Below are 13,300 nucleotides of genomic sequence, written 5' to 3'. Positions count from 1 at the left end.
TTTGGACGTGATTAGGCCTGGGTGATGACGGTTTCGTACCAGGCTGTGTCGGGACGGATTCACAGAGGATTCTGTAACTTTTATTTCATGGTTTTCTAAAAAAATGTGCGCTAAATTTTATATGCTTTCAAAAATGTTTCTTGAACAAAAGAAAAATTGTTGCCCCAAATTTCTTCTTCCCTAGGCTCATATAAAACAATCTGAATTTAAAAGAGGTAACATTCATAAGAGGTAACATTCTTCTAACTATTATTACTGGTTGGGCTTAAACTGCATATAAATTAAAATTCTGAAATGAGGATAAATACACCATAATTGGTACAATTTATTCTCTGTATCTGTGCAGAAAACATTTTAATTCAGGATTTTCCTCAGTTAAACCTTGCTTTTAAGATATCACATCAGAAATTAAGAGTATATCTTTTCTCTCTCTCTTTTTTTTCTTACTGAAATAATAGATTTTCACCAAACCATACTTCCTCTGTATGTTTTTCTAAATTTTCTAGACCAGTGATTGCTTTCTGGATACCACTGTTTGTTTAATTTTGAGACACATGCCAGCAACTTAACCCTGATACAATATTGACTCACTTAAAAAGTTAAAGTTATTTGAAGTTTATTCGTCTTTTAGAAGCCCTATAGAGTTCTTCTACAGCTTTTAGGGTAATTAGAAAGACTGTGAAGTAAAGGAAAAGAAGCAGCTAACCCAGGAAGAGCTCAGATGCCAAAGTCCCCAGGTAGGTCGAATCCTGGAGACAGAGAGAAAGAGAAAAAGCAACTGTGCCAGGGCTCCAGTGTTCTTCCATTGAACAGATACACATTTGTATGACGCCAACCTAAGACAAGGCCACTCTGTTACTGTCATGCGTCAAAACAAAAACCAGACCACCTCCATAATCACGTCTGAGCACAGCCAAAAACAAGAGCATTGTCCAATTCACAGAAATGACCCAAACTCCCCTTTTCCTGGCTAATAAGAGGGTCTGGTGATTTTTTTTACTAATTGAAGTTTTAGCCTCATTCCATTCTTCCCACCTTCTAGCTAAGAGTAATTAAAATACCAAAACATGAAATTGTCCCCACTTCCTGAAAGCAACCAATCCAAAAGAAACCTCTGTGTCCCCAAACCCTCCCCAAAGTGACCTAACTCAAGTCTAAATCCTGCAGTAATTCCCTTCTCATATGCTTTGACTGAAACACGTCACAATCCCTCACAGGGTGCTGTCTTCCATAATGTAATTAGCCAGTAAACTCAAATTTGTTTGACTAGAGGTATGTTCCTGGTGGGCTTTGACTGAAAAGTGTGGTTATGGATTAAACTGTGCCCCCCCCCAAATGTGTGTCAAGTTGGCTAGGCCATGATTCCCAGGATTGTGTGATTGTCCACCACTTTGTCATCTGATATGATATTCCTATGTGTTGTAAATCCTACCTCTATGATGTCAACAAGGCAGGATTAGAGGCAATTATATTAGTTAGGCAGGACTCAATATACAACATTACATTATATCTTGAGTCAATCTCTTTTGAGATATGAAAGAGAGAAGCAAGCAAAGAGACGCAGGAACCTCCTACCATCAAGAATGCAGAACTAGGAGGAGAGCACGTCCTTTGGACCTGAGTTCCCTGTGTTGAGAAGCTCCTAGAGCAGGGCAAAATTAATGACAAGGATCTTCCCACAGAGCCGACAAAGAGAGGTCCTTCCCCTGGACCTGGCACCATGAATTTGGGCTTTTAGCCTCCAAAAGTATGCGAGAATAAATTTCTGTTTGTTAAAGCCATCCACTTGTGGTATTTCTGTGAGAGCAGCACTAGATAACTAAGACAGGCATCAATAACAGCAATATGTTTACTTGGTGTTCATTAGGCTGTTCTGACCTGGAGTACTGCCGCAGACTTAGGCGTCATGAAATGGAGGGGCATTTTTTAGTAGTTACGATAATCAGGAGTCACTTTGGCGTGTAGTGGAGAAGACCCAGGGTGTGGGACAATTGCATGCAATGAACTGTCTGCCTAAAACAGTAACCCTGCTGTGAAACACTAGCTCATTGGTAATTTCTAAGGAATCTAGGTGTGAGGCCAGACACCCAGCCCTCTGGCCATGAAGAATGAGTGTACTTGTTCAGAGATACCAGCACATGAATCTTCTTCCATCTAATACAAGTTCTGCAGAGGTTCCTTGGCTCTCTCATGACCTATCTCCTCAATAGTATGCCTCCCAAAGAAGGTGTAAAATGAAGGAGCTCTTGCGAGTAAGTCTAATTCATCCATTCAACAAGCATTGACTGAGCATGTTCAATGTGCCAGACAGTGCGCCAGGCTTTGAGACGCTGAGAGCAAAAGGCATAATGCTGCCTCCTCTCTGGTGCTCAGAGTTCATTGAAGAGAGACAGACCATTAACAATTCGGTGTGATCAGGGCTTTAAGGGAAACCTGCACAGGGTGCTGCAGGGAAGAGTGGAGAGGATGGCAGCTGTGCCTAGACATAACTGTGAGGGAGAAACTTTACCAGGGAACAGGTACTTTTTCAAGGAGCAGAAACTTTACCACAGAGCAGGTCATATTTTCCAGGCAGCAAGAACTAGCATTTGCAAATAATGTAACTATGAAACACGTGATACATTTAAGAAGGGAAATTTGGCATAGCTGCTACATTAGTTGTGTTCCTGGGGAGTGCCTGAAGGGCTGTCATGAAAAGCCAGCTTCTAGAAGCCACGTGCAGCTCCTAGAGGCCACCTGCATTCCTTGGCTGGTGGACCTACACCCCTCCAACCTCCACTCCCGTTATCACATTCCCTTCTCTGATTGTTTCTCCTGCTTTCTGCTTCCCCTTATAAGGATCTTTCTGATTGCATTGGATCCACCCAGGTAAACCAGAATCTCCTATCGCAAGGTCCTTAACTTAATCACACCCACAAAGTCCCTTTTACTACGCAAGGTAGCATACTCACGAGCTCTGGGGGTTAATGTGGACATTTTTGCGGGGAGGGACACTATTCTGCCTCCCACGGCTGGTATACAAATTAAGCCTCATTGCAACTCTGGAATGTTTAACAAGCAAGAAGCCTACTTCCGCACAAAGCTTGTAAACACAGTTTTTCCCCCACCTCTTTGAAAACTATCATTGAACTTATGCATAGGAAAGAGTAATGAAGGTTACCCACAGATGACTAGAGCACACCAAGCAGTTTGTAAACCTCCTCTCTGCAAGAAGGGGAGGAAGGGCCCTTGTGTGCAAGCTTTGGAGCTGCGTACTTGGACTTTTTCCCAGTGGCTTTGTGTGTGTTCCCATTCACTGCCCATGATGGCACTGTCAGGTGCTGGAAAGAAATGCTTCCAGATGGGGACATGGAAGTCTCTGTGCTCCAGGAACTGTCAATGACTTGCTCAAGGTCACACAGCCCAACAAGAGACTTGCAGTGAGGCTTCCAGCTCTCCAGGAAAGCAGTGGGCACCCAAGTCACACGCCTTTGCTCTCACCATTTGTACGGTTCCTCTTATTGATATGATATGTAATAATGAAAAGAATATGGGCTCCAGGTAGAACTATCTGTGCTTCTACGCCAGCTATCCCATGTGCAACGAGGAAATGCTCACTTTGCTAAACGGAGAGGATTCAAGGCATAATGCATGTGCGCACCAGCCACAGCGCCTGTGACGCAGTGAGTCGGTACAGAATGAATGCCAGGTCCTTTGCCCCTTCCCAGCAGGCACACTGTCTTCAGAGCTCGCCTTGCAGCCAGTTTCAGCATGTGGCTGACATTGCTGAGGAATAGTTTTTCCTCGCTGGCATTTCATCTCCACCTGCAGGTTTCTGCTTCACCCAGCCCGGAATAGCTCAAGTAGGCTGTGACCTCGGCAAGCACCCTTGAGAGGCTCTTGAGGAGCCTTGAGATATTGCACATGAGGCGCTTTGCATCTGGGTTGGATCTATTATTCATGCATGCATGTTTCGGAGAGCACAGTAATTTAGAGTCTCTCAGAGAGCGCTCTCTGCAGCTACCATAAACCACGTTCCATGTGCTCCAGGGAAAAATTATCTTTCCCTTGCTTGAGCTAGGGGTCATGCGAGACAATTCACACAGATGAAGCAGAGAAAGGGGGTGGACAGGGGGCAGTTCAGGGCCTTCTGCAAAGAACTTCCAGACTCCTGCGCTGGGCGAAACCTCCACCTGTGCCTCGTCTTTGTATGACCTTCCAGAGTTTCAGTTTTCTTGTTTGTAAGGGAGACACTTAGACTACGCCTTGTTAAAGTCATGAGCATCAGACTTCCTTGAGCTGGAGCCTCTTGTTTCTTGTGTGACCTATAGATAGCTAGTTAACCCTCTCTGAAAAGCAACTTGAGAGGACTACCATGCCTCTTTTTAGTGTTTCAAGAATTAGAAACAATGTATGTACAGCACTTGGTACATTGAGATATATGTAAGGAGCCCTGGTGGTGCACTGGTTAAATGCTGGGCCACCAGGAGAAAGGTTGGCCTCCGGCAACGAGCCTATGTACATGTATATGTATACATATATATGTATATCTATATCTTCATTTTTTTATATCTTCATAGCTCTCTATATTTTTTCTAAAATGGCATAGCTTTTACGTCTACAGAGAATATAACAAATATAGAAGCACACATTTTCCCAGAAAACATACCACCAAGATGGAAAGTAACAGACAGTCATATACACGGCTCCTAGGAAGGTGGTGGAAATGAAATAAACAAAAATAAAGAAAGGAGTTAGCATCCATTTTGAGAGGCTCGAAATGAGATTAGGAAAAACTACCAAGAGGAATTTTGGAGGTCAGGTCAGTGCTGGTTTCTGGTTTTATTTTATCTTTTTATTGTTATAACATGAGAAATCTGGTGTGGCTGCATTCATTCCTCCTGCTGCAGGGCCAGCTTCTCATTTCTATTCTCCCCAAAGCTCAGCAGCTCTCCAGAAAATGAACAGCATCATTTCACACTGAGCAGGGCAGTGCTGTGCTTTAACTGAAATTACAGCTTCAGCGGCCCCAGGAAAAGCACAAACCTGTGCCCTGGCGCTCAGGTAGAGCTGGGGGACTGCCCAACCGCCTCCTGTCTCCAGGCGGGAAGAGCCCCTTACAGGCTTTCTGGGGATTTCCTCTTCTGGCAGGTCCTGTCCTGCCAGAATTTCTTGTCTCTTCCTCTGGGTCTAGACTTGGCCCTTTCTCAAGCTTCTCCTTATGCTCACTGTTCCATAGACAAATCACAAGAGTTTCTAGCTTAAATGCAGACCCTGAGGTAAGAGAAAAGCATTGACCAGAACCTGAAAACCTGGCATCCCCATGGGGTTTGTTGCCTCCTCTTCAGTGGGAGGGGGAGTCAGTGATATCCCCACAGAGAGGTTGACACTAAAACTCCACTCCTGCTGGGGGTGAAGACCCCTGTCTTCCTGCCTCTTTCAGGCTGCCCTGAAGCACCCCCACTTCCCCCACACTCCACTGTGCCTTCTTTCCTACCACATAGAGAGAGTGTTGTTACCCTGGAGTAGAAGGAAAGAGCTAGAACATTCTTCCTTAGTTTTCCAGGGCCTTTGCTTTGTCTCCCTCCTGCCTACACAGAAAACCCATCTGGCTGCACAAGACTGTCTATGTACTAAATGCCATGGAATTGTTCACTTTAAAACGGTTAATTTTATGTTAAGTGAATTTCACCTCAATTAAAAAAAAAATCATGTAAAGAAACATTCTGAAATTGTTAGATTTTTAAACCTGTATAGGACCTCAAAGATCATCTTCGCCACTTCCCTTATTTTGCCAATTCTTTGGTTTCAGGAGACATCAAGGTCATTCCCAAGGTCACATAAGGAAGTCCCAACTGAACCCAATTCTCATGACAGAAAGTCAGTGCCATTTACTGTGCTCTGCATTAGGGTCACACAGATTAGGATACTACCCGCTCTGCCCTTCTGCCTCATTTTCCTGCTTTTTTTTCTGGGCAGAGGGTGGAATTTGAAAAGGCTGGAATCTCCAAAACCGAGGGGTGAAGGCCTGAACTGGTAAGGGATTGTTTGCTGGGCCTTTCTGATGACTTGATTACACATCCAGGCTGGTGTGGCCTGGAGAAATGAAGGCCTGTCACTCCAACAGCTGCAGTTTGAGGTAACTCCACACTGTAATAAAATGCATTGATCTCCGAGGTCCCTTTAACATTTTATGATTCTGTGATTAACAGGCTTCAGCCACAGGAGGGTCTCTGTCGTCCCTCCAGCTGCTCCACAGATGTTCCTCACAGGCTGGAAGGTCAGCGATCCTGCATTTCAGGTTACGGGTCCTCACAGGGACTCAGATAAACACCACACGTGCTGCTCTCGCCTCAAAGGTGAGATTCACGTGAACTTCTTTCTCAGTTTCTCCGCCTTTATGTGTGAGGAAGTAAAAAGCCCACCCAAGCTCTTTCAGGGGGTATAGTGCAGCCCTGTGACAAGTGCTGCGGAGAGGGCCCTGTGATGCCACTGGACACACTCTGAATCCCACGTTGGATGCTTCAAGAATGGAGTCCACCAAGATCTGCTTAACCAAGCCCAAAGGGGTTTTAAAGGCAAGCATTTCTAAAAGCAGTGAAAGGATTAGTTACAAAGAATCAGAACTTTCCTGATAGAAGTTTACATATACCCATTGCCGTAGAATTGATTCTGACTGATAGAGACCCTATAGAAGAGAGCAAAACTGCCCCGTAGGGTTTCCATGGAGTGGGTGGTGGATCTGAACTGACGAACTTTTGAGTAGAAGCCATGGCTCTTAACCACTACACCACCAAATTGCATGGAGCATTTTGGGGAAAATTGCGTGTGGCCTGGGGTGACTTGGAAAAAAAAAAATCATGGGGTGAAGGGATCAAGAGGGAAAAGAGAAGGCTAGAGAGGAGCCAGGGCGTGAGAGGACTTAACTGTCAGGTTAAGGAATGTGGAGTCTATCAGGGAGGAAAGAGGGAGCCACTTGATGGGTTTTAACAAGAGAGCCCTGTCATCAGAAGATCTCTCTAGCCCCAGTATGAAGAGTGAATTTAGAGTGATGGGTAAGATTGGAAGCTGGGAATGTGCTAAGAATAATCAGGGTGAGAAAATAATGGCCTGGCTTAGATCTATGGAAATGGGAACAGAGAGAGTAAACAGATTCAAGTACCGAGAAGCTTGAATTCACAGCCTTTGATAGTGGGTAAAGGGAGGCTACTCTGTCATCTGCTTTTAAATCTCATAATTGTCCACACAAAAGTGGTGATAGACAAGCCTGTGTTCAAATTCTGATAGGCGGGCTTCAGGAGTGGTTGACAATGTCTCTCTAGTTAAAGATCAGTGGCTTAAACTAGAACACAGTCTTTAGAATACAACAGAATAAGTTCAATCCTCAGATCCTCCCAACATTGAGAAGTCAGCTCTCCTTTGGCAAGTTTCTTATTTACTCAGAGACACAGATTACTTTAAAATAAGGATGTTGTTGTGGTTAGGTACTGTCGAGTCAGTGCCGACTCATTGCAACCCTATGTACAATAGAACAAAGCACTGCCCAGTCCTGTGCCATCCTCACAATCATTACTACGTTTGAGCTCACTGTTAACGCCACTGTGTCAACCCATCTCGTCAAGCTCTTCCTCTTTTTTACTAACCCTCTATCCTACCAAGCATGATGTCCTTCTTCAGGGACTTGTCCCTCTGGATAACATGTCCCAAGTACATGAGACGAAGTCTCACCATCCTTGCTTCCAAGGAGCACTCTGGCTGTACTTCTTCCAAAATAGGCTTGTTTGTTCTACTGGCAGTACGTGGTATGTCTGATATTCCTCACCAACACCGTAATTCACAGGCATCAATCCTTCTTCAGTCTTCTTTATTCATTGTCCAGCTTTCACATGCATACGAGGTGACTGAAAATATCATAGCTTGGATCAGGTGCACCTTAGTCCTCAATGTAGCATCTTCACTTTTCAAGATTTTAAGAGCTTTTTTTTTTTCCAGTAGATTTACCCAATGCAATACGTCTTTTAATTTCTTAACTGTGCATCCATGAGCTTCGATTGTGGATTCAAGTAAAATGGAATCATTGACAACTTCAATATTTCCTCTGCTTATCATGATATTGTTTATTGGTCCAGTTGTGAGGATTTTTGTTTTCTTTATGTTGAGGTGCAATCCGTACTGAAGACTGTAGTCTTTGATCTTCATCAGTAAGTGCTTTAATTCCTCTTCACTTCCAGCAAGCAAGGTTGTGTCATCTGCATATGCAGGTTGTTAATGAGTCTTCCTCCAATTCTGATGCCCCGTTCTCCTTCATATAGTCCAGATTCTCGGATTATTTGCTCAGTATACAGATTGAATAGGTATGGTGGAAGGATACAGCCCTCACGCACACCTTTTCTGATTTTAAATCACTCAGTATCCCCTTGTTCTGTTCAAATGACTACTTCTTGGTCTATGTACAGGTTATGCATGTGCATAATTCAATGTTCTGAAATTCCCATTCTTCGAAATGTTATCTATAATTTATTATGATCCACAAAGTTGAATGCCATTGCATAGTCAATAAAACACAGGTATACATCTGTCTGACATTATCTGCTTTCAGCCCAAATCCATCTGACACCAGCATTGATATCCCTTGTTCCACGTTCTCTTCTGAATCTGACTTGAATTTTTGGCAGTTCCTTTTCCATGCAGTGCTGGCAACTTTTGAATAATCTTCAGCAAAATTTTACTTGTGTGTGATGTTAATAATATTGTTTGATGATATCTGCATTCTGTTGGATCACCTTTCTTTGGAATGGGCATAAACATGGATCTCTTCCAGTTGGTTGGCCAGGTAGCTCTCTTCCAAATTTCTTGGCATAGACAAGTGAGCCCCTCCAAAGCTGCATCCTTTTGTTGAAACATCTCAATTGGTATTTCCTTAATTCCTGAAGCCTTGTTTTTCACCAACGCCTTCAGTGCAGCTCAGACTTCTTCCTTCAATACCATAGGTTCTTGATCATATACTACCTCCTGAAATGGTTGAATGTCAACCAATTCTTTTTGGTACTGTGACCCTGTGTATTTCTTCCATCTTTTTTGATGCTTCCTGCATTGTTAAATATTTTTCCCATAGAATCATTCAATATTGTAACTTGAGGCTTGAATTTTTTCTTCAGTTCTTTAATCTTGAGAAATGCAGAGTGTGTTCTTCCTTCTTGGTTTTCTAACTCCAGGCCTTTGCACAGTTCGTTATAGTATTTTACTTTGTCTTCTCAAACAACCCTTTGAAATTTTCTGTTCAGCTCTTTTACTTAATCATTTCTTCCTTTTGCTTTAGCTACTCTACATTCAAGTGCAAGCTTCAGAGCCTCTTCTGACTTCCATTTTGTTCTTTTCTTTCTTTCCTGTCTTTTTAATTATCCTTTGTTTTCTTCATGTATGATATCCTTGATGTCATCCCACAACTTTTCTGGTCTTCAGTCACAGTGTTCAATGCATCAAATCTGTTCTTGAGAAGGTCTCCAAGTTCAGGTGGGATATACTAAATATCATATTTTTATTCTCTTGGAATTGTTTTAATTTTCTTAGCTTCAACTTAAATTTGCATATGAGCAATTGATGGTCTGTTCTACAGTTGGTCCCCAGCCTTGTTCTGAATGTATAGTCGCCGTTTATGTTGTGGAAAAAAGCTATTTGCAATGAATAAGCCCTTGGTCTTGCAAAATTCTGTCTTGTGATCTCTGGCATCATTTCTATCACCAAGGCCATATTCTCCAACTACAGATCTTTCTTTTGTTTCCAACTTTCACGTTCCAATCACCAGTAATGATCAATGCATCTTGATTGAAAGTTGGATCAATTCAGACTTCAGAGGTTGGTAAAAGTCTTCAATTTTCTCATCTTTGCCATTAGTGGTTGGTGTGTAGATTTGAATAATAGTCATATTTAGTGTACATCAGGATAAATCTTGAAATGTTCTTTTTAAGGATAAATGCAATGCCATTCCTCTTAAATTTGTCATTCCCTGCATAACAGACCATATGGTTGTCTCTTTGTTTTTTCTTTACATTGAGGTGCAATCCATACTGAAGGTCGAGGTCTTTGATCTTCATCAGTGAGTGCTTCATGTCCTCCTCACTTTCAATAAGCAAGGTTGTGTCATCTGCTTATCACAGGATGTTAATTAGTACTCTTCCAATCCTGATGCCACGTTCTTCTTCATATAGTCCAGCTTCTCAAATTATTTGGTCAGCATACGGATTAAATAAGTATTGTGAAAGGATACAACCCTGGCCACACCCTTCCTGACTTTAAACCAAGCAGTAGCCCCCTCTTCTATTAGAAAAACTACCTTTTGTTCTATGTACAGGTTCCTCACGAGAACAATTAAGTGTTCTTGAATTTCCATTCTTTGCAACGGTATCTGTAATTTTGTTATGAGCCACACAGTTGAATGCCTTTACATAGTCAATTAAACACTGGTAAACATCTTTCTGGTATTCTGTGCTTTCAGCCAAAATCCACCTCATATCAGCAATGATATCCCTGGTTCCATGACCTCTTCTGAATCTGGCTTGAACTTCTGGCTGTTTCCTGTGGAAGCACTGCTGTAACCATTTTTGAATGGTTTTCAGCAAAATTTTACTTACGTGTGATATTAATGATACTGCTTGATAATTGATGCATTCTGTTGGATCACCTTTCTTTGGAATGGGAACAAATATGGATCTCTTCCAGTTGGCTGATCAGGAAGTTGTCTTCCAAATTCCTTGACTTAGATGAGTGAGCACCTCCAGTGCTGCATCCATTTGCTGAAATCCCTCAACTGGACTGGAGCCTTGTTTTTCATCATTCCTTCTGTGCAGCTTGGACTTCTTCCTTTCATACCATCAGCTACCTCCTGAAATAGATGAACTTGAACCAATTGGTTTTGGTACAGTGACTGTGTGTTTTCTCCATCTTTTTTTGATGCTTCCTGTGTCTTTCAGTATTCTCCCTGTAGAATCCTTCAGTATCGCAACTCAAGGCTTGAATTTTTTCTTCGGTTCTTTCAGCTTGAGAAATGCCAAGTGTGTTCTTCCCTTTTGCTTTTTTAACTCCAGGACTTTGCACGTTTCATTATAATATTTTACTTTGTCTTCTCGAGCAGCCTTTTGAGATCTTTTGTTCAACTCTTTTACTTCATCATTTCTTCCATTCAATTTATGTTCAAACGCAAGTTTCAGAGTCTCTTCTGACATTCACATTTGTCTTTTCTATCTTTCCTGTCTTTTTAATGACCTTTTGTTTTTTTCATGTATGATATCCTTGATGTCATCCCACAACTTTTCTGGGCTTTGGTCATTAATGTTCAAAGCATCAAATCTATTCTTGAGATGGTGTCCAAGTTCAGGTGGGATAAACTTAAGGTCGTACTTTGGCTCTCATGGACTTGTTCTAATTTTCTTAAGCTTCATCTTCAACCTGCATATGAGCAATTGATGGTTTGTTCCACAATTGCCCCCTGGCCTTATTCTGACTGATGGTATTGTGCTACTCCATCATCTCTTTCCACAGATGAAATTGATTTGGTTTCTGTGTATTCCATCTGGCAATGTTTACATATATAGTCACCATTTATGTTGCTGAAAAAGATATTTGCAATAAAGAAGTTGTTAGCCTTGCAAAACTCCATCATGTGATCTCTGGCTCTCTAATGCCTAAGATATTGATCTTTATTTGGTCCACTTCATTTTAAAACCTTCCAATTTTCCTAGACTCATACTTCATACATTCCAAGTTCTGATTATTAATGGGTGTTTGCAGTTCTTTCTTCTCATTTTGAGCAATGCTACATCAGCAAAATAAGGGTAAGCGGTTCTAAATCATAAAGCCTAGTAAAATCTAATAATTTAACTATGTAAAGCAGCTCGTACCACAGGAGGCTTGAGATTTAGCAGTTATTCCATAAATGTTAGTTTTCTTTCCCTACTCCTCTCTACTTCCAATGTAATATTTTTTATCCCATAATGTTATTTGGAACGCTCGTGGTACAACAGTTAAGTGCTCAGCTGCCAAAGAAAATGTCGTTGTTCAAACCCACCCAGTGGCGCCTCAGGAGAAAGGCTTGGCAATTTGCTTTCCTAAAGATTACAGCCAAGAAAATCCTGTGGGACAGTTCTACTCTGTCACATGGGGCTGCTTATTGCTGTGGTTGTTATATGCCCCCAGAAGTTTTCAAAGTAGCAGCTCTTGGATTTGAACTGCCGACATTTTGGTTAGCAGCTAAGCTCTTAACCATTGTGCTATGAGTGAAAAATGGACTCCATGGCAACTAACAACAACATCAACAATGTTAATTTATGTATTTGACCTACCTTAAGTGATTGCTTATCTTTTCACATACGTTTTTGTCATAGACACAACCAAGGGTAACCTGCAATGGATCATGCTCTTATCTATGTAATCCCTCCCCTTGAGTGTGAGCAGAACTTGTGAGTTTCTTCTAACCAATAGATAACAGCAAAGGTGCTGGGATTATGTTACATTATTCAGCAAGGATAAAGGGTTTGCCCATATGTAAAAGATGATCCATAATCAAATTGAAAGGAAAATTATCCTTGGTGGGTCTAATCTAATCAGGCAATTTATTTAAAAGAGGGTGTAAGCCTTTCCTGAGCTCAGAGACTGAAAGGAGCAGAGATACTCAGCTGCCATCCTGGAAGAATAAGCTGCCTGTTGTGAGAGCCCCACATGACAAGGAACTGTGAGTAGCCCCCAGGAGCTAAGATCAATCCATGGCTCACAGCCAGCAAGAAAATGAGGATCTCAGTCCTACCATCACAAGGAACTGAATTCTGCCAACAAACATGAGTGAAATGAAATGGAAAGATGGTATCTAACATTCCTTGATGATTCCTCATGTACTAAAATTCCAAACTCTTTGGGAATAAGAATCATAACTACCGGTGATTAAGAATTTAAGCTTCATCCCTCATTTCACAGACAAAGACCCTACGAACCCTGTGGGTCTTTCCCAAGGTCTCACAGCAGATTGGTGGCCAAGTCAGGACTAGTTACAGAAATGAAAGGTTAAACAGAACCTTAAAGGTCATCTGTCTAAAGCCACCTTCAACAGCCTCCTAGTCCACTATTCTTACTCCAAACTTCCACTGTTTTTAACGATGCCAAAACCAATTAAGTAAATTTCATTTGTGAATAGATGCTTACAAATTCTTTACCAGATTTTTATTCATTCGTTTGTTTTATTTTATTTTCTGAGCATGTCTTAAAATGTTGAGCATGGCCTCCTTTGACTATGTCAAGTGTGGATCTGCTTACAATGGCATTGGTAGATAAT

Source organism: Elephas maximus, chromosome 12, assembly GCF_024166365.1.
Source record: "Elephas maximus indicus isolate mEleMax1 chromosome 12, mEleMax1 primary haplotype, whole genome shotgun sequence".
Classification (NCBI taxonomy): domain Eukaryota; kingdom Metazoa; phylum Chordata; class Mammalia; order Proboscidea; family Elephantidae; genus Elephas; species Elephas maximus.
This window is presented reverse-complemented; position numbering follows the sequence as displayed.